The sequence below is a fragment of the Copidosoma floridanum genome, unplaced genomic scaffold, assembly GCF_036245765.1.
Source record: "Copidosoma floridanum isolate Cflo_tuat_1 unplaced genomic scaffold, Cflo_Japanese_pri ptg000006l, whole genome shotgun sequence".
NCBI lineage: Eukaryota > Metazoa > Arthropoda > Insecta > Hymenoptera > Encyrtidae > Copidosoma > Copidosoma floridanum.
Window position 1 is genome coordinate 21,354,528 of NW_028321883.1, and position 23,424 is coordinate 21,377,951.

The window sequence follows — 23,424 nt, forward strand, 5'->3', positions numbered from 1 at the left end:
ATTAATATTAATATTGCGCTGAAATATCGTGAGTTAAAGTGAATATTCTAGTAATCCGTTTAGTTTTAAAAATAACTTTTTTTTCTGGCCATATTTTTGGCCACATTCATAGAAACAATTTGAATGTCGAAAAAAAGTGTGAAAAATTCTTGAATAAATTTTTTTTTCAAGGTTTCGATGTTTTGGGAAAGTAAAAGATTTGTATCTGAATTATATACGTGGTTTCGTAAAACTCGATTACTCCTTTGAGAAGGAGGGAGGAAAGTGGTGAAGTTGATGGATCGGTTTTTCGAGCAAGATTGAGTATTTTGCTTAAATAAGCTCGTTATTTTGGATACAACTAAATTACTTGCTGAGTAGATGGTTAAGAAAAATGTAACCAGCTGGTTTATATATGTCAAGACAAAAAAAAAGGACTGTTTGAATTTTAGTATAAATAAAGATGACTCGATTAAAAAAAAAAAAAAAAAAAAATTTAAATTTTTAATAACTAAGTATTTTTTCGAGGGAGGAGGTAGGACTAATTTGTTTCGTTAAACGAAACTTTGAAAATAAAAAAAATCAGTCCTGATGGTGTGAGTCTGGTTCTCACTAGATGTTGATTTATCTCCTGCACCGCACAATTCCACGTACCGTATCATGTCCTCGTGCATACTTGAGAAATTTCTATCTTGGGTTTTCCCAATGTCCGTATATCACAACTCTCACGTGCATACAGGAAAACAAACTTCCGGATTAAAGCACGAAAGATTAGACAAAAATTTGACGCGAAGATAAACCAGCAGCGACTTTCTTCGCTTACTGACAAAAAAAATGGGGGAGGAAAAGTTACAAGTAGACACGTGTAAACAATAACGCTAATCTTTGCCACACCCACACATACACACAAATACATAGGTCAAATCTTGGTATGTCTTCCTTGTCTGTGGATAGATGGGGCTGCAGCTCGCACGTTTTTCTCCTTTCCCATTGTTCTTACACGTGTAAGCCAAGAAGAGAGGAAGAGGATGCGACTGGGCGAGCTAGCGTGTAAACAGAAGGGACTCGAGGAGTAAATCACGGACTTCACAAAGAGATACACGGGCGACGCAGTTTCGCTTTTACCTGCATTTAATAAATTTTCGATGTAAACCTCAAAGAGGGGTGGTACACAATTACCAACAAACTAAGTGGCTCTGCACCAAACAATTTTATTACGGGGTAAAAAAAAGTTAGAACAAAGTGGCCAGACGTTACGGTACAACAAATCTTGACCATAAGGATATTTCATTTTAGACAAGACACCGCAGTCATGAGATCAACTCTGGTTTTTTTACTCATCGTGGCAATCGTGGCTTTTTGTGACGTTTTTGTATCAGAAGCCCTTGGTACGTATGTTATACACTGTAACGATTGTACATTCTCAATAAAAATTTCGAAAGTTAAGCTTTTACTTATGACGATGTTTACAATTCCACGGCTGGTTTTTATTTGAAATAAACATTTTACTGATTGACGATTCTTCAAAACTATGTTAGGGGGATAAGATGTTTTTCGGTTTCATTTATCAATGACATCCTTGTAACAGCAAATGTATGTAAAGTTACATGTAATATCAAGAGTTAGCTCCTGCACAGAATAAAAAGAAACTACAATATTTTTAAGCATGAAACTGTTCTCTAGTTCCTTTAAAATAATGCTTTTTTAGAGCACGATAAATTTATGTCAATGCCTTATATTTTCGATAAACAAAATTATGAATAAAATTTCGATAGCCGTAGTATTAAAAACTTGATAATATCTCCGTAAAAATGCGCTTTCTGATAATATCCTAGCATTATCCGACCTAAGGGTTGTTTTAATATTGTATTTTGATAATCTGCTGGTAAACCTTTTCCTGAATATTTTTTCATCCCATATGCACACAGTGCTAAATTAGCTGAAACTACCACGGTTAGATCGTTTTTCCCCCCAACGATCATGTGTTTCGAAAGTAGTGATGTATGCGATATTTTTTCAGATTTGGATGCGTGTCCAAAGGGACGGAGACGAGTCGGCAGACGTTGCATCGAATGGCTGCCAAGGAGTTCCAATTTGGCTCCTGCATATATTCGTGCGAATCACCTCGTAAGCGACTAAGTGAAGAGATTTCACAGATATTATATTTAATCAAGTTTTTCTGTCTTGCGTATGAATAACATTAACAATATAAATAAAAACTCTCAAAAGAGTGATTTGAAAATAAACTCTACATCTTTTAATTTCGCTTTATTTGGAACCTTATGGTATATTATCTTTTGTTGTGATACCTGCAGAAGTAAAAGCACACAAAAAATTGTTTGAATTTTTGTAAAAAAATTTTTTATACAAGTGTTTGGAAAGATTTGAATATTAATCCTATTTTTTCGTTAAACGAAAAACTTAAGGTAAATCATAGCCATCCTAAAAAAAATGTGCAAATGTACAGTATGTTTATAACATTTTTAATATGTTGTCTCGTATGTAACATTAGAAAAAAGAAGACCAACTGCATATGTACGTGTGATAAAGCCTAGCGGTAATTATTAAAATGGAATCCAGTCTTTTGCAATCATCTACTATATTATGAAAAAAAAAAAAAAACTAGTCCAAAGTCATACTTTCTTCCATCTAATGATGATATAATGATAAAAAACAATTTACTAGTGCCTGTCCTTGCTTGCGAAACAATGAGTTCTGCTATTGCATGCAATGAACCTGTTTGTACTCTTCTTAAAGCAAGTGCTGGCTAATCGATGGCTGCTTTTTCATTACGAGTCCAAGAAAATTCGGCGGTGCAAAACGGCCTCGCGTGGATGAACGGTTTACCTACCGTTCGAGCCGTCACAAAAGTGACCCACAGCTCGGAGAACCGCTTATCTTCGTTGAAACGCTCCGTAACTGCGCGTATACTCATTCTCCCCCCATTCGACGAATGCGATGCCGAAAAGGTTGGGCATTATTTGACTCGTGAGGACGAAACAGCCTCCAGCTCCATGGCTCCGCATGGAATTTGCCGGAGCGTCGAAGGGTTTGCCTGTTCTCTTGTACGACTGCTGTGTCATCCGCACTTTCCTTCTCTGTTGCTCATACGGGAGAACTTTTCGTGTAGGCGTGCTCAATCGACTTCTCTTCGACATATTTTCACGCAGGTCGTACACGCGGCGTTGTTGACATTTTTAGGGTTACCTTTTTTTGTATGCTCATTTGCTCGTCTAATCACGTGTGTGCTAATCCATCGTACACATGCAGAAAACGCGTGTATAACGTGTCGTTGTACCGTACTTGGTTGAATGTAACTTTTGAAAAAAAAAAAAAAAAAAAAAAAAAAAAAAAAAAAAAAAAAAAAAAAAAAAAAAAGAAATCAAATTACTAGAGAAAGAATGTAAGTAGTTCTCTTGAATTAGGACTAGCTAACTAAATGTACAATGAAATCTAGATGTTGAAAATATATTTTTCCTCCTTTCGGGCGGAAAGTGAGGGCCGAAAGTACTTTCAGTGCCTATTTCACGGGCGGAAAGTGGAACCTCCCGCCCTAGGGCGGAAAGTACATTCCTGCCCTAGGGCGGAAAGTACATTCCCGCCCGCAAATAAGAAAAATTAGTAAATTTTGTAGTTGGTGCTGTACATTATCAATATATTATATGCGACATCTATCAAATATCTTTCTTTATACATCTTCAAAACAAGACTTGATTATTTTATGAAATTCTATTATAAGTATATTTTGTGTATAATTTCTTAAGAAAAAATATAATATTACAATAAGGGAGTATTATATCTCTGATTGCCATTTTTTGATACTCATACTCTCATTCCACCAAGTTTTTTTTTTTTCGGGAGATTAGATTAATTTAATTTATTTTTTTTTTTTCGGGAAATGGTTGTAAATTTTTTTTAATCGAACGATCAATTGATTTTTTGGACGAGGGGGGGGGATTTGCCCCCCCTACCCCCCACCGGGGGCTCCGCCCCCTGGACCCCCGCCGGGGGCTTTGCCCCCTGGTCCCCCACCAGGGGCTGCCGCCCCTGGACCCCGCACAACCTTTGATGCGAACTTTCGTTTATTAACAATTAACTCTTACTTATTTTAAAAAATTCCCTACCTTACCGACTACTTTTTTAGACTTATTATTTTATAAAAATAAAATCATACTCAATTTTAAATAATTGATGCAAAATAAGCTTTGTGTACATTAGATAGACATTGAATAAATATTTTTCATTTTTAATCCTGTAGTTAAATTTCTATTGAAGTGATCATTAACCAGACAAAATACGTTCTCACTTTGCGCCCTTAAGGAGAAAAATAGGATACGCGACTCGGGCGGAGGCCTTCCCGCCCTTGAGCGCACTTTCCGCCCTTCGAGTACTTTCGGCCCAAGGGCGGAAAGAATATTCCCGCCCTGCGGGCGGGAATCATCTTTCCGCCCTTGGGCCGAAAGTACTCGAAGGGCGGAAAGTGCGCCCGCGGGCGGGAAGAAGCACTTTCCACCCTAGTGGCGTAATATACTATTCTAATGTTTTTTTTTGGAACGAAATTTTATCGCTAATAATTGTGACGTCTGCAAATATGAAAAAAGGAAACAAATTTTGTACTGACGTGTGCATTTATACGCTTGCTCAATTAAAAATACAATAATTACTCTGGTTATTAAGAATTTGCAAATATTTATTTTAATATTTGTTTTTAATGGCACTCGTAATTTCTCTACTGATGTATTTTTTCCATTTAACTACTTTAAAAAATAAGTAAAATATACATTTACACAAGTAAATTCTGGGACAAGCTTTAACATTATATAAATTAAGTAACGGTACAAAATAGTAGTTTTCCTACGAGTTTGAAAAGTCTTTGTTTGCGAACCGAGAGGTTTGCGGCCCGAGCCGAAGGCGAGGTCCGTAACGAGGTTCGTAAAGGAGACTTTTCGAACGAGTATCGGAAAACTGCTTTTTTGCCCGAGGAAGTACCAGCCTTCCAAAACCACCCGAGGGCAGAAAAATCCATTTAATATGTCCAATTAAAAGTGTACTTACCCTGAGCACATACTTGTAGAAACCTTTTTTTTTTTTTTTTCATGTACAGTCAGTAAAGTTAAACAAGTCCCAGAGATATTAATTTTTTTTATTTTATATAAGTATATTCTGACAAACTAATTGTGTAATATCTTTGCATCGCCACTAAAAAAATAGACTTTTTTTTATCTTCGCACCACGTAACTTATCGTTCTTTGTGTCAGATCTTTGTACACAGTTGAAAAATATCTATGCTTGGTTGTTCTACCGTCCCGATATCGCAACTTAAGAGTGCATATAGTAAAATAAACTCTTGGAATGAAAAACATGAGGAATGACAGAAAATAGAATAAAACAGCACTTCTTTTTCTGTTCGTAGATAAATACAAATCGGAGAGGAGAGAATTACTGCTGATTTCAGATAAATAAGCGCATGTGATTGACAACGTAATCTCTACGTACACACCAATATCAAAAATGTAGTGAAATCGGCTCAGGCCAACCACACACTAGAACATGTAAATGTAAGAGTAAGGGGCTGGTGTCTATTTCTTTTTATTTTCTTCTCATAAGTTCTAGCAGTGGTAAGCTAAGAAGTAAGGAGGGGGTATGGGCTAGTTACAGTAGCATATAAAAGCATGGGAGTCGTGGCATAGTCTTAGAACCTCAGAAATAAGTGCAACCACGACACAGTTTAAGTATTACTGCGTTTACTGTTTCCATCTTAAAGTCTAGCAGTATACACAATTATCTTGCTATACCTTGCTACTTTAATAGCTCTGAACTGTCATCCGCAATACAACTGTACAAATTATAATTTTCCTAGTCCATTTACAGAGTATTTTATACTAAAAAGGACATAATTGTCATGAGGTCAACACTTGCTTTTTTGCTCATCTTAGTAATTATTGCAATTTGTAATCTTTACGTATCTGGATGTTTTATAGGTATGTGTATTATTACTATTACAATGATTTATTTATTTCTCCTTTTTATTCCAGCCCAATTACATAATTTTTATGTCAGTGATAATATTAAACGTTAAGCTTATTATTTGATATTACATCGGCTTTTTTTTTGTACGTTTTTATAGCAAAGTAATAATTACGAGTTAACTGCTCATCAAAAAATCAGTGGAACAAAATTCTGACTTCCGAAATTTTCTTGCATTCAAAAATCCTTGCGTAATATTTTTAGTTGTGCTGTATAATTAATTAATCTAGTATATAGTGCTGTAGTTAGAATTTTTTCAAGAAAATAGAGTGGGTAAAATAAGTTTTAGTGATAAAAATTATTCGATTTTATTTTGTTTCTGGTAAATTAACATTTTACGCATCAATCAGTTAAAATGTTCAATCTAGAAAAAATTAATCTACATTTCATTTTGCATTATTGGTAAAAGTTGTAGCAATTATATCTTGCACGTATATAAAAACTCAGAAAAACATTGATTGAAAAAACAAGGCATTTTTGTTTAAAATTGTTTAAGAATCGTCATGGACACCGATACTACTTATAGACGTATCAAAAATGGTACTGAAAATATGATTTTTTTTTAGATAATGGTGGTAAGTGTGCTCTTGGATATATACGTAAGGGCCCACTGTGTATAAAATGGCCACAACTGGAGGTCGATTAGGACGAGTTAGAAGAATAGTTTCCTTCAATGACAGCGTAGAAATTTTGGAAACATATTTAACATCTCTTGGGTATCTCAAATATCATTGTATATTTATTTAATATTTATAGCCTTGATTCAAACTGTTAATTTTTAATAAACTGATCTTTGATACTAAAGCTGATTGAATTTAATTTCATCCTACCATTTCTCATGGTTTTTTTGCATCTACTATTTTAACTATTAATTAACAAAGATTAGAGGGCGCAAAGTCTACCTATAAGCGCTCAACAGCACTTCACGTCGGAAGTAAGACGAATGTCTTTCATCTCTCAGGTGCAAACATACAGCTAGGTGCTGAAGCCATCATCAGAGTAATTAACATTGCTTTAACACCAAGGCTATTTTTTGTCGAGACTATCATTTTTCTTCTCCAATAATACTTTAAGTTCTACGATTTAACATTATCTACAATATTAAACTGATCACTGTAGTAATTTTCAACGACGTATTACTCCATCATACAAGGACTATTTTCAATCTACGAGGGCCTAAATTTTACCTGAAATCAAGTAACTTTGAATAAAAAAATAAAAAATAACAGCTATTAAATAGTTGATCCCAGTAAAAATGATCGCCCAAGGCTAAACAAGCGCTCAAACGCCTAGACGAGTAAAATCGATGCTTGTATGAGATGGAGTAATAGGTGGTTGAAAACGCATTTTTTAAAGCTTTGGGTACATACATTTCTCTAATTTTTTAGTTTAAAATCAGCCAAAAAAAAAAAAAAAAAAAAAAAAAATCTTTTCAACAAATTGGTAAAATTTTGAATTTTTTAAATATTTTTTGTTCGTAAAACATGTCGGGCTCCTTGGACGGTTATCCACCATTAGCGTGTCAAAATACATTAAACAAGCTTTAGTGGGTCCATCCAAACCCATGTTTTTACGGAAACCTCCCTGGCTCCGAGCCATAAGAGAAAAATTACATTTAAGTTTATCTTTGTGCCACAGAAAATATGTGTATCTGTATAACTGCTTGTATTTCTACGTATTTCAACGAGTCTGTAGCTTGGGTTTTTCCACTTATCACATTATCGTAAGTTCTGTAGGCATAGAATATGTCAGATTCTTGAAAGGGAAAACGAGAGGAGACACATTTTAATGGATATGTACGAAATGGCACTAAATCCCCTTGCTTGCAGAAAAAAAAAATTTATGGAGTATTTTGCTACTTTGAGATAGATGAGTGTTTGTAAAAATACAATATTAACGTACATACCAGTAACAAAAGTTGAATTGAAATTTCTTGGTCTGGGCCAATCACACAGCGGCCTAGGACGTGCGGATGTAAGAGTAGGGGTGAAAATATCTCTTTCTCTCTCTTTTCTTCTAAACAGTTCTAATATAATGGTAAGCTGAGAAGTGGGAAAGGTGTCTGGTCTACAGACAGAGTAGTATATAAAGGCGTGAAAGCAGTACACAATATTATCTTACGAAGCAGTAGGTATTCGTATACTGGTAAAGTAGTCCTGTGCTTTCTCCCTCGATCCAATATATAAAGTGTAGTCCTTTTAGTCCAGTGCAAGAAATATTTTAAATTGAGAAAATTATTACCATCATGAGATCAATACTTGTATTTTTGCTCATCTTGGCATGCATTGCTATTTCCAGCTTTGGCGTATGCGAATGTTTTCCAGGTATGCGTATTTTAACTATTACAATCATTTAATCTATAAAAATTTTTAGGAAAAAAGAAAGTGTTGTGCTCAAAAACTTTTTCTTATTGCTTACTATTTTTGTAAGATTGGAAAATCTTTTGCTTCGATATTTTTTTGAAGATAATACGTAAAAAAAATATTTTTTTATGTTTTGCACATTATTCAAAATCTCATTCTAATCAAGTATTTGAAAATAATTACTACGTAAAAAAACTTGCACTGTCCCATATTAAGGTGGCTCATCATACGTGTACTATCTGATTGCGTGACATCAGACCATCAGACCTACAAATATCCGGTAATGACGCTGCCATAGCACATTTAACCTGTGTCTTTTCATACATATAATCACCTTTTCGATAGCTAATACCAAAATATTACCTGGAACACTCAAATTTTTTTGATATCGTTGAGAAGCTTACGACTTTTTCTTTTAATTCCTAATTTTATACAAAAAGTTAAGGTATATTTTGTAAAATATCGTAACATTTAAATAAATATTGTATGGACTTCCATAAGAGCCCAAGTTAAGCATTTTTATGAATTTTTAAGAGATTTGTTTTCAAAAAATTGCCTGGCAACACAGCTTTAAATTTTTAGATGTGATTCGGTTCTTATTTAAGTATAATTACTCCAAGTTTTGTTGATACTTAGGTATTTCGATTTCGTAATGAGCCACCTTAAACAAACAATTTATGTACATCTTGTTTTAATATAATTTTTTATTGGTGTGCGTTAGTCACTGAAAGTAAATGCTTCAAAATAATACTTGACAATGCTCTAACAGAGCCTATGAAAATCAAAAGCTGCAATTGATGATGATAATACAATTGATATTGATCTAAGAAAATTCAAAGAAAGTTGTAAAATTAATATCAGGAAAGTTATTAAATAACAGCAGATTTAAATAAGTTTAAAGTAGTTTTACTGACCAAAGTACTGAAACTTTAAATAACTGTATGAATTTCAATCCAATTAAACAATGTCGGTTGAGTCATTAGTTTCCCATCGGTAACAAAAAAGTATAAGGTTGCAGCAAGTATGGATAAATTATTGTTATTTAATCGCATCTTTTAGTAGGAAGATGTAATAAAAAAAAATTAAAATAATTTATAAGCCATATTTGTATTTACAAACTAATAATTTACTAAAAATAACCTTATTTAATTAAAATTTATTTAAACATAATGAAAAATTATAATAAAAAAGTTCTTGAATTATTTAGGTAACATAATTATATTCAATATAATTATTATAATTCCATTTACGATTCTATGATATTTAAAATTCATAATTCACTTTGTTGCATCAAAAAAGGAAAAACAATCCAACTGTTTAAATTTTGACGTATATCATAGTTGAAAAACTTTCGGTACGATAATTACAAGTTCTTGTATTTGCTACTCTAAAAAATCTCAAATTCGTACGTTGAAGAACAGAAACAAACGTCTTGATGAAATAAATACTTTATTCCAAAAAATTTTATGTACAACATGTTGGGAAATAATTATATTTTTAAGAAAAATTGTATCTTGTATTGAAGTAAAAAAATTATTTTAGAATACCTGCTCTTTTTAGTCTCTTGTACGTATCACGATACTGGATCAGGTAGATCGGTTGAAAAATATGTTGGTTCGAGGGAGATTATAACATTCATTTGTTTTCAGAAAAAGGTGAAGAGTGTTTTCCGGAACACATACGATGCTTTAATAGATGCTATGTAGCCTACCCAGGAGAAGACTGTGAGATGGTTTTCAAAAGAATTCTGGATGAGGTATTTAGAAAGGATGAATATAAATAAACTGATTTTGTATGTTCAAGCTTATTAAGAGTATTTATATTACCCCTTATGACCAGCAAAGCTTTTTTTTCATGTTATGTTGCGGTAGCCACATCAAAAAAATACTCACATTCACAAAAGTATTTTTCATGACTTACCAAAGTAAATTTTCTAACATACCAAAGTCAAGTTTGATTTCCTACAGTTGTGATTTTTTATTTGAAATTACATTTTTGGGGTTGTAAATAATGAAGTTTAATTATTAAAAAAGGACGCTGTTTAGCATCGAAGGAACGATGGCATTCCATACAACCAATCGAATTTTCAAGTAGAAAACATTGGTAAACAGGTATAAAAAATGAAATAAAATTATAGTGTCAAATTGGAATTATTACATGCGAGGGTACATCAACAGCACAACATCCTCAGCTGCAATAAGAAAACTGGAAAGGAGCTAACAAGCAAGACTTTAGAAAATTTACTTTGCCGCGTTAGCCGCTGCTTCCTCGCAGTTCTCTCTTGTTTGTCCGTGCACGCAGCTTCCTAGTTCTGCGTCTCTTCGCTTTGCTAGGGAACGAAACGGGGAAATGAGGTAAGCCCCGTCTTCGACTTTCTCCTCTCTCATAACGACATTAAACTTGCGCTACAGACTTGCTCGCTTCTTTAATTCGTTTACATATGGTAATGCACAATTCGTGGCTTGCTGGTTTTGTTTAAGAAAATTTAAAATACTTCAAGTGTCCGGCAACAACAACAACAACAACAACTGGGCCACCATTACGAAGTAGTTACATTTTCTAGAGTTAATAGGGCCGTGTGTGGGTGTGGCCGAGGAATCGAGGTGGTTTGTCGTGCCAGTCAAAAGGGATGCTTGTAATTTAATTATTTATAAAACGCGAAACGAGGGTGAAAATTAATAAATTTCGAAATTTCCGTTGACCTAATGGTTTCGAAGAAGAAGAAGAAGTGAAAAGTACAGTGCTTAAACTTTAATTTGTAGTTTTTATTAGGTTGATATAATTATCCATACCGACCCACTCGAGTCATTCTAAGGTACGTGCATTTTTAAAAAGATTTGTAATTATTTACATAATTTTCTTTCAATACACATAGTACATTAGTTTTTGGAATATTATGTAAGAAATCAAAGATTTACTCTACATAATACGAATTACGGTCGAATTTTAAATGCTCTGGTTTTCTTGAAGCTAACGATCAACAAACGCAAATAAATCCTTTTTTTGCTTAAAAATAAACGAGTGGCTCAGAAAACTCGGCTATTTTTCTCGTCAAAGCCCGACATATTGGACACTTAGATAATGATGTTCAGGATCAATTTTTGTAGGAAAGCAGCTTCTTTACACGTACAAGTGCAAACACTGTGATTCATTTACCCAACAGAGTTTCCTTAAATGCTCTGTATACAGTGAAACAAATCCATTAGCAAATGCTCGACCAACCTACAAATGTATACGTAATATTAAGGTAAAAATCGGTAAAAGACTACATATTAATAACACGTTTGAGTATGAAGCACGAAATATTTACAAGCTCGTCGGCGGCACTGCAGTCGATGTGAGTACGCCCGTGGAAGGAATTTACGAACGGGTCGTTAAAAAAGCTTCCAAGTCGTAAGCCTTGCAACAGATGAGAACGAGGGGGCAAACAGCAGACAAAAGTGCGACGCAACGACCGGCAAGAGTGAAACTTTGGAGCGCTGTACTCCTCGGAAGAGCTCCATAGTGTGTCCTGAAACTGCCTCCATGTTACGGCTACTCGCGTCCAGTTGGTTGTATAGACACGTTCTCACCTAATGCATAGAGAAATGGAAAAAAAAAATCCTAGAAGAGCTGTGGGGTCGAGGGATTTTTATTGATATTTGGCTCGGGGTGAGAATAGAGATGAGGCAGGAGTGCCGGTAGAATCTGTAAAATATTCTTTCGGGTGTATGCTTGCCAGGCAAGGGATGTGGGAGTAGATTTATCGCACACGTAGCTATTTTGCGTCTAGGTGAAAGACCGATGGAACTCGCGTGGGACAGGGCAAGTTGAAAGAAGAACGAGGATGGGGAGATGGAAAAATGAGGGTATTTCTTTAACACTCCCTCTCGCGTGAATAACGAGATTTCCGTGCCCTTTGGAGGTTCTATCTTTTTTTTTTTTTTTCGCAAAAAGTTTAGTCCGGGATGCAGGAGGGTTTTTGCTTTTGTCCATGAACAAAGCGGTGGAGTAGGCGAAAGAAAGATACAGTAACTCCCGAGTTCTAGATGGGGGTCTTCAACGGCCACTTAATCAAAGAAAACTTGGATTTCTTACATTTTTTTTCGCTATGGGTGAAATGTTTGTACGTGAGGCCATCTATGCTCAGTAGTTTGCCTCGCCATAGGATTGAGCCTCATCTGAATAAAAGTGCTCAATATTATTCTTCATTGTTTCGAAAATCTAGAACAGTTACCACCACAATTCAGTTGGTTGTTTGAATTTTTAACTTTTTTGTTTCTACATTGTGTGAATAATTTATTGGGCGCCTAATTGTTGATATGAATTTGGAAACTCTAAAACGCTTGGCCGAACTTAATTATAAACTCAAGTAATAACGTTGACATTGCGGGAGAATCGCATTTCAAAACCGTATTATAAGTTTTTAATATTTCATGTAAAAACATTATCATGTGAGTACACATTTGGCCTTATAATGTACTTTTCTGAAAAGCCGTGAGCCAACATCGCCACGCTGGAATTAAGTTTGCACGAAGCACGCGAGCTCGACTTTTTAATGCACATATAGACAAGTATAGTGGAACGTTACGTGGAACAAAAAAGGAGTCCTAGAAAAATGTTGACAGAAGCTTAATCTACACGCCTCGCCCACATTAAACGAAAGATGAATTTTCGTCTTTGGAAAACTATGCTCTTGAAATATCAATCATGTTCAACTACAACAAAAGAACGAGTTCAATGAGGCAATGATATTAAATGCACATTAGTAATGAGTGACAAGCGTTGACAATAATGAACGACTGTATGTTGATATTTGGTACCCAAAGAAGGAAAAATGTATAGAGTCTTTCAACAGTTCAGTCAAGATTTTGTTATAAAATGTGTTATTTTGTTCTTATAACGAATAATAATTTATTCTTGGTTTTTTTTTTCCTATAATTTTTTAATTGTAAGTAGGTATCTCTCGTTTATATCTCTATCTCTAAGTTTTGTTGTATTCATAATACCGGCTTCATATCGATCCTTAATCCTTTTATTTTAAGTCTCAATATATATATTTTTTTCTAGAATCTTGGGTCCATCTCCATGTTTATATCTTAATGCAGGTGGCGGCACCTAATTTATTTATGTGTCTTTATCCATAAATCTAAATATCTTGTTATTCATTATCAACATAAATTACTACATAATGTAGCTCTGTATATTAAACATTCAACAATTGTAATAATATTTTACAAAATTATGGTGCTTAAAAAAAATTTAAGCATTCCAGCTTGCAAATTTGTTGAAAAAAAAAAAAAAAAAAAAAAAAAAAAAAAAAAAAAAAACAGAAATTGTATCTGTTATATCTATACCTCTGCGAACTCGATGATTCGTATTTAACAATTCATCCCCACAGGCTGTTGTATTGTGGAACTCAATAAAATTTTTCTTAAGTAAGACAATTAATTGTCAAACAGCAAATTGAACTAAGGCGAAATAAAAGTAACAATTTTCGATGAAACATCAATGAAAATTTCGTCGCATCTAATCACTATTTAATCAGCTGAGTTTATTCAAGCTACCGTATGACGTTTTCCTTCGTTTTTTATCCAAACGGAAACCCATGCCAGCAACCAAAAAATCGGAGCGAGAGGAGTGAAAAAGGGAAAACAAAGAAGAAACGTCGGTAACAAGCTTTCACGTAATTCCTTCGGCAGTGGCGAAATTTCACATTGTCGTTTTTTTCCCTTCCCCCAAACTGAACCACCAGCATCAACCGGTGAACCCAGAATTCGTTTTTTTTTTTTTTTTTTTTTTTGCCTCCACATGCACGCATTCATGCAGCGGTAGTCCACTGTACACGGGCGCGTTTCGTACAGTCACGTATGGAGAGTAGCCCGCGCTCGAGTATAAAATATTCAGAAACATTCTGCGGCCGTTCGTCAATTCCGTGCTGGCGCACACACGTGCGGGTGCACGTGTTTTTCGCGAGGCAAAAAAAAAGCGAGCGCGGCATTTGAAATGCGAATCAATTGAAGAGGGACCGCAAAAGGTGGAGGGTAAAAAAAAGGTATGCGAAAAACACCCGAGTGACAAGCCTGGCCGTGCCAAATGAAATTACAAATTCCGAGATCCTGCGTGCATTGCGATCCTTCGACGTCTCAGCGTTTCGTCAGCCAATCAACATAAATTCCAGGCTTTTTCCTTACTTTTTTTTTTCACTCCGAGCGTAAATTAATAAAGCGTATTTTTCCTGGAAGCAACCTTCAGCTCAATCTGTGCTCGTATGCATTTTTTTCCGCTCTGGTGGTCGCGTTCGCGGCGTCTCTCAGTCATGCGGTTTCCACGTGACCCGTCCATACGTATAGTTGCGCTCACCTTCACGGTCTCTTTAGCCACGAGCTGTGGATATTGTTGCCAAGTGAAACAACGACGAGTGTGCAGAGGGAAAGAGAGAAAGGATGCATATATAGGTCAACCACGGTGGGCTAGCCGAGTGTTTATTCACTGGAAATCGATAAGGGGAAGTATTTTGAGGGCGCGTAAAGTGGTGGCTGTAGGGAACACTGTTTGGTGTGTATTGGGAGTACAACTCGTATAAGGGTTGTGACGATCGAATTGACGAAGAATGCAAGGGTGGGGTAGGTTTGAAATGAGGTTTGTTTTTGCTTTTATTTGGACGTACTTTTTCTTTCCTGGAAGTATAAAAGAGAATACAATAAACTGTATCTTAATAATAAAATAGTCGTCTTGTACGTTGATCAGAACATAATTTCACAATGAAAACTTTTTTCTTTGTTTCTGCCCTGGATATTCTACTAGTGTCAATTATAGTATGGTTTTTTTAGGTTTCTTGTGTTTTTTGGAGAAAAAACTTGCCTTGTTTCTATGTTGTGTGTAGATTTTTCTTAAAAGTATTGTCTACAGTCCAGTTTTTCGTGGATTTGGAGTGTTTGATTAGTCACTTGATAAAATGTCTGAATTTACAAACGTATAACGTACAGAGTTTCTAACGTGGAAAATTTTTTGCGAACTGTTTTTTTTTTGTCACCCATCAGATATTTTTTCATGTACGCATAAAGGAGAAAGATTGATGATATATAATGACGTGTCACGTTGATGTAAAGTCAGTTTTCGTGAAACTGATTTTTAAAATGTGGGTCGTGATTTAATAAAAACCATTTTATTTACAAAAAAAAGTTTTTCAATAATTTAAATTAAGCGTTAAGGTTAATGCTGTTTCGTTTTTTCACGGAATGTAAACTTTTGTGAATAAAAATTTTGCCAGCATAGATTTGTTGATGAAAATAATTTACAGACATTGATGTATTTTCCATCATATGAAAGTTTAAATAAAAGTTCAAAATTTCAGGCTCTACTTTTACAGCCATCCGAGTATTCCCTCATTGTAACAGCATCACCTAAAAGCATATTGGTACAGCTACCGGACCAGCCTAAATACACAAGAACTTTTGGGATCATTGAATAAATAAATGAATAGTAAACTTTATGTTAGTAGAGTTTTTAACACTTAATAAAAACCGTATTTATAGTGTTGCTTAAAAAGAAATATTTTAGACATGAATTATGCATTATTACTTTTTTTCTTCAATCTGTAACGGTTTGTTGCTGTGATTTGGTACCTTTGCATAAGTTAGTGTGTTTATTCTTTGCAATCCATAACATTCTTCTGCAATTTATTGTTTTGTCCCTATCTTTCAATATTTTGTATTGTCTATTTTTTAATTTATTTTATGACATTTTTGTTTCTGTGTCCACGTTTCTTTATTTCTTTGACTAACTCATGTTTTTTTTGGTATTCATTTTTGTTGATCTCTGACTACTTGTTTTTAGATTTTATCCTTATAACATAAAATTTTTATAAATAACTGTATCTTTATCTCTACCTCTGTTTCTATATTTACTATTGTTTGTTTTTTTCTTTTATGTTTTTTGTCTTTGGTATAATTTTTATTAATTATCTTTTCCTTTTTCTCCATTTTTCTTATCCTTTACTTATTTATTGTCTCTCTGCTTCAATTTCTGTATATGTGTTTTATTTTTGTATCTTAACTTTTTCTTCATTTCCATCTCTGTATTTCTGTCTTCGTAAAATCTGATTCCTTGACGATTATTCTCGATTGAAATTTTTTGTTATATACTTTGAATCATATAAAAAGTGGTGTATAGGTGCAGTTGGGTTTGTTGACTGAAGTTTTTCCTTACAACATTAAAACACAACGAAATACTTGGAATATTAAAAAAATGAAAGGAAACTAATGAATATCAAGTAACTTATTAAAAATCTATTATAAAACATAAATGGCATTTACTCTAAGATTGGAAAAATCATCATTAATATTCTCCAGCTTAACCAGTAGGTCATGTTTATAACGCAATAAGAATATACAATCAGCCCGAACAAAAGTGACATCATAACTCCAACAACCATTGGAAAATAATTATATTTATTGGAAGCTTTATTCACAATTTACTGTAGAGCGAGATCAAGCGAGCAAAGAGAAGGGGAAGAGACAAATTACAATGGATCAATTAAAAAAATATCCCTGCAGTATAGGAAAATGTGGGTGTAACGGGGGGGGGGGAGAGGGCGCACACATTTTCCATTTAAACGCGACTAATTAGCATCCTACGGTCACCTCGTGAGAGTAAGAGCTAAAATACAATCAGCACACCTCCCGAATGGATCGAACAGCGCGTAAAATTTACACCCACGCGCTCACCAATTATGCGCATAATTGGCAGTTAATCGGTCAGTGGGTGACAGCACTAGAACCTGCCCACACACAACAGAACCACCTTTTTTTCGATTTCACGCGTTTCACACCGTATTTCTACCGCCACCTTCTCCCCATCCGACAGTCTATTTGTTATCGCTGATTGCCACGAAACGAAAGCATTTTTGCAAACCAACGAAAAAAAAAAAAAAAAAAAAAAAAAAAACAGACATCCAAAGCACAGGAAGCAGTCAGTTTTGCAAGCTGTTAAACGTCAAAGAGCTCAGCACAGCTGCCACGCAGAGAGGATAAAACAACAGAGGATTTATGTACGGCAGTGCCCTCAGGACGGGCAAAAAGAGCCCAGAGGGAATGCAATTATTTCGTGCCCGTAAGCGCGACACGCGAGAGAAGACCGGGGGGGGGGACCATATTATTGTTCTCGTTGAGCGTGCGTGCGATGAAATTTCCAAATAATCCCGGACCTTATCCGGAAAATATAAGAGTGCTAATCAAAGCGCTGTGTATACGCAAAACTGAGTTTCATGCATGCACGGACTCGCGCTGATTGTGCTCGTCCTTTTGATTTCATCGTTATGATTGCCGACTTATTTGCTCGGCAATGATTTTTAAATTCATCCCTCGTCACTGATTACAGTATCTGAGGTTGATTTGCAATGAAAAACGGGATTACACTCGGTTTTTGGTCCTATGGCGATGCGGTTCGCACCATAATTATATCACTGGTTCTGACTGAGCAACGGTACGTTGCATAATATCGTTGGAGCGGCTGAATCTCATTTGGTCTGGCTGTTTGCGTTTTATTTTCTTGCAAACGCATGATTAACAAAGTACCTCGTTATGCGCGTTGTTTGTACAAAAATTTGTAGGTGAGAGGAACCTCATTTGCAAGTAAAAGTACACACGTGTCACGACAAGGTTTCACCGTGTTTTTCTTACGGCCACGTGTGTGAGCATCTTCATTTCCAAGTCAAAGAAGCGCGTGCCAACATTATCCTAAATGTATACCATTCAAATTGTACCCCTCGGGTATACCAAATGAATTGAGTTTTACGACAATGGCCACTGCGAGGAAGCTCGAGGGCCTCTCGTAGCAACGCACGAAGCACAAAGCCTTAATTACTATCCACTTGGATTTGAGACTCCACAAAACTTTCCGTAACTGATTACATAACGCCTTTGTTAATGATTAAGTTCGCGGCAGGATTTCCTCGGATTTCGTTTGTTATTGATGCCAAGAGTGGCTGTAACGTAGTTAAGACCTAAGTTTGTTGTCAGCAGGTAACCCGGCTTTGGTTACATATTATCCACTCGTCAGCTTCTAAGAAGTGAGAGGAAAGTTGGGGAAGAGGCTGAGCCACTGTTAACCAAAGGAAAAGGGGAGCCGGTGTTGGAGAAGACGGCGTTTTATGTAACGAGCGCTCGCGTGCTCTGTAATCAGCTGAATTGGTACTATTGAGACCACGGAAGCAGGCTCGTAGAAGCGTACGGATCTCGTTTTCAGTTTTATTTTTTCAAAATTACATTGATTGAAGATGGTGTGGTAGAAATGTTAAGGTTGTAAAACTCATGAAAATACAGAATCTCAGGAATATAATGAAGCAAGACACACTAAGGTTATACTCATGCAACTCCATCGTTTCACTTTGAACAATGAAGACATAACTGAATAAAATTTCAATTCAACACTTTCTAAGTTTGAATAAGAGCATTGTGTGTTTGATTGATCCTTGTTGTTTTTTTTTTTTTTTTTTTTTTTTAATTAACAACTAAAAATTCTTAATTTATAAAGGGGTTTATACAGATATCAACTTGATCTTGGATTAATGTATTATGAAAAAGAAAAAAATTAATAAATTAAAATAAAACAGACACTCCGCAGTGCCTTGAGTATGTAGAAGCCTCTCTTGGATGTGATCAATAGTATTGATAAAATCAAGCTCAGTTACAATGGTCTGTTAATTACTGCTCTGAAATTAATAGCCCTTAATCGGTGAACAAGCCAACAGCTTCTCTGTTGCAGATTTTAAATCATCCTAATCAAGTCGAATTGAGAACGATTCGGTGTTGAAATTAGAAAAAAATTACATTGGTGTTAAACCGACGGATCATACAGTAGCTTCTTTTATTCATACACTCTCGTCTGTTGGTTCTTAATCATCCCGCCGCAAAATCTAACAGAAACACGTATTCTGATTTGTTTGCGCCTGGACTCCCGGACAATTTTCACAGTTACAAAGTGAAAGTTAAAAGCCCAATCGGCTGGACTTTGCATCAACCGAGCTCTTTAAAGAGTGGAAATGTAAAAAAAAAAAAAACAAAAATTGTCGACTTGGAGGGTGACGTTTGGATATGGAAGCCAGATAACAATGGCATTCGACGAAAGGGGAACGAGATAAGAAACAAAGAGAGGGGGTGGTAGAAAATTAATGACAGCGCGAAATCGAGTCAAGCGAGCTTTGACTCTTGCGCGCGCGCAATGGAAGAGAAGGATCGCGTGGCAGGTGGGAAAGGAGAGCGAAAAATGGCGATGGAGTAGATAAGCGAACGTAAAAAGCAACAAAGAAGGCAACAACGAGGCGAAAGGGGCTGGGGAAGATAAATAAAAAAGCGACAGCGAGCGATGGAGGTGGCACAGAAGTTGAGGTGGGAGGAGGGGGTAGGTTGGGCAAGGGTGGTACAGGCTAGGAGCGGAAATTAAATGAGAATCACGTGCGAGTGCGTGTGAATTGGGACGGAAATGAAAATTGGAGGCCTTGTGTGGGACGCGTGTGTGTGCGTGTACGATGAGAGGCGCAGATACGTCAGGGTTCTGGAATTGGATCCAAGAGATGTGTGTTGCGTGAGAAAAAATAGAGAGCACCGGAGGAGGAGGGGGAGATAATGGCTGTGGGCACAGACCTCGGGATAAAGAAAACGTAAGTAAAGAGACAGCATGATGGTGAAGAGGGGAGAAAAAACAAGGGAGGAAGTTAGGGTTGGAATGAAGGGAGTGTAGGTGGGATGTTTGTAGCATTAGGAGAGAATTGGGAGTTAAACAGGTGGTGAGGGCTATTGTCAGGGATATAGAAATGTCACGTTTTTCATGCAGGGGATGCGTGTAATAATTACATTCTCGTACATAAAGTGATTTAGGGAGATGGGTCACACGGATGAGCTATAGTCGCGCTGTCGTATAGTACTCAAGGGCTAGTTTCATAAATCAATTACGATGTATCAGATAACGAGACCTATTTTAATCAAAATGTCAATAACTGTTTGGATTTTTCGGGTTGTTAATTTTGAAGCGATGAGTAACATTTTTACAATTGGCGGTGATTTGCATTATCCACAATCGTGATGAATAAATGGTTTTATCAAATCACAAGTGTTGTATTTTAAGCAATCTTTTGTTAATAATGATAATAAATATTAGGGCTGGAAATGGACTCTTAGTTTTAGTTCTTATGACTGTACATCTTATTTTATTTCATCATCATATGGATTTATAATTATCTGACAAAGCTTACTTCGAAACGAAAAAAAGGAATAAACTTTTAAAAAATTGAAAAAATAAAAAAAAAATACATCGTGACTCCGTCTGACCATACTCACACTTGCTCTCCTGAAAATTAATTTCATTTCGTAGCACTAAATTTCAATTATACTTTATAAAATTGATAAGGCAAATGCATTTGGTGAAATAAATTATGAGTACATTTTCAAGTTGCAAGAGATTATACCAAAGAAATCTAATAGGATAGATAATTACACATTTAATATACTGGACGTACATGAGATATGCGATTAATTAATTACACGATCCTTAATTAATTAATATTGATAAATACTAATCAATTAAATACTAATTCATTATTCTTTAATTAATTACTATTAATAAATACTCTCTGAAATGTGACAGCTAAAAAAATGAATAATTTCTGATTTGTCTGACCAAACGCGTACCAATACTACTTAAATCCATTCTAGATTAAATTATTGGTTGAACATTCTACGACACTTACATTACTTTCATTACACTATTTTTTTATTTTACGACATGATTCTCAAGAATTTGAAAATATAGTCGTATCGATAATCTTCCACAATGTATCGAATGGGGAAGTAAAGGAGATAAAAAAAAAGCTTCTAGCTCAGGAAGTATTTGTATATTTATGTTCTTATGGAGGAAATAGTTTTCCGTTGGCTTGTCACAATAAATCTCAAAGCTCTCTGAAATTTTACAACTGGGCAAATGGAGAATTCCGATCATGGCTGACTAAACGCGTACCTATACTACTTAACTTTTTCTCTTGTATCGAAATAGAAAGCATTATAATAAAATTCGAAAAAAAAAAAAAAAGACAAATGAGACTGAGATTTCATTCAATACAACGAACCAAAAGTATTAATCAAAATTGTCTGTCGAAATACTCACTTATACTACTGAAAAACGCCACTTGTCTTAATCAACATCTAATAAAAAAAAAAATCCAACTGTACAGTATAAAAAAAAAAAAAAAAAAATTACTGCAAGCTTTTTTTTTGGCAGTCCAATTTTTTCGCAATTTTCACACACAAACTCGTTAACTAAAGCTTTATTTTTCTCATTTAGCAGATATACCATATAATTGGCCAGCACAAGAAAAAAGAGAAACTTATTGAAGGTTAATTGCTAGCTGACATAACGATTAAAGCTTGCCATCGTTTCGCCTAGCGATCCCTCGATCCAGGAAGAAACGGAGGGAAAACGGTGGCTAGAGAAAACAAGAAGTATACACACGTAGTTCGACAGCGGTTGAAACTCTCGAAGGTCGTGAGCGGCAGGAGTAGCGGATTAAGTTACAGCCGAACTTGGCGAGGAAGTCCGAGAACTGCAGCGAAGTACGCGCGCGCAGAGCCAATTTGTTTGCATTGCTGGGGGAAGACGCAAGGAGTCAAAGAGCTTGCGGGTATAGCGAGAGAAACTTGGGCCTCGACTTCCCCGTACCGAGCAAGGAGTACTCGTAAATTTGCATTTGGCTTCCGTACATCGACTATCCTGCCTCATCCCCCCCGTATAACTTGAGCCACCTCCTCCTCCTACTACTGCGCGAATGCCCCTACAACGCATAGTTTTATTACGAAGGTACCTTGTTAATACGTGTTGTAGTCATCGTAAGAGTGATGATGCTTCTCTTCCGTGGATGTTCCATAAGATTTAGGCTCTTTTTCATAGAACTGAACTCGTGAGTTGCACCGCACTTTATTATTCTTTATTATAGCGCGCGTGTCGTCGTATATTACTTGGAAAGCATAGCACATGCTTCGCCAAATGAGAAAAAGTTGGGTTAATCGTTATTAAAGATCCGACATTAGTTTTTGGAATAATCCCTGCAATGATTGAACGTTGCGTTTGATACAGTGTAAAATGCGGTTTTAAAAAAGTAAGCGAACTAAAGCCTCATTGTGTGGACTGTGTTTTGATTGTGTTTTGATATTCGTATTGATATCTCAAATTCTTTTCCATCCAAATACTTTAGAACGAAATTACTGTATTATTATCGTTGTACATTATCTACCATCGAAAATTAGTTATTCATGGATTTCTATCGAAAAATAGACTTAGATAAATATTGAGATCCATTAGTGAAAATCGTTAAAATTTCTCAGGCTGTAAATAAAGTTTGACCAAGAGATTATTTTTATTTTGGTGAAACAAATAATCCCCAGAAACTTACACGTTATTATTACATATAGGATTACGACTTTTTTTCATCAGTTGAATGTTTGAATAGCATTCGTACGTATTTTTAATAAATTTAATTGATTAGTTAATGTAAATTAACAAAAAACTTTTGTAGAAGTATACATAAGTGGAGAAAACAATCCAGCAACTCAAGGTATTTCTAACATTGAAACCAAGTTAATTGTTGACAATAAGCAATTTATAGCCCAAATCTAAGATTTTTAATTCGCAAGCATTATAAGCTCATGCATGCATAGATACGTATCCGATAACTAATTAATTTAGAACATATGTTTCATCATACCTCTTTTGCCCGAAAACATGGATCAGAAAAAAAAAAAAAAAACACGAATCAATTTGAAAGTGAGCTGGAAGAGAAATACGAAAGATAAATAGTCCAACTAGCAAGCTGCGAGGAGCAGAATTTACTCAAAGCATAGATGTTTGCGACGAACCTAACTAACATCGCATGAACGTCCTTCATTAATTGTTTGTTTTACCAAAGAAAAATGCAACCATGATTGTTTGACAAAGTATAGTTTTTCTCTTTTTTCATAGTATTTTACAAAATTGCCAATCGTGTCGAAAACACATCGCAACAAAACTTGCTCAGATGCTTGTTTCA

General features: G+C 35.3%; 1 protein-coding gene and 1 long non-coding RNA gene across 2 annotated transcripts in view; one reads left to right on the plus strand and one right to left on the minus strand.

Annotated features, from left to right (window-relative positions):
• The window catches only part of LOC106644755 (zwei Ig domain protein zig-8), a 146,914-nt gene that overhangs the window by 19,214 nt on the left and 104,276 nt on the right, over positions 1 to 23,424 (minus strand). The window lies entirely within an intron of this gene.
• On the plus strand, positions 1,009 to 2,225 carry LOC149375586 (uncharacterized). The gene is made up of 2 exons (XR_016293703.1): positions 1,009 to 1,367; positions 2,000 to 2,225. It is a non-coding gene; the product is annotated as an uncharacterized LOC149375586 (long non-coding RNA).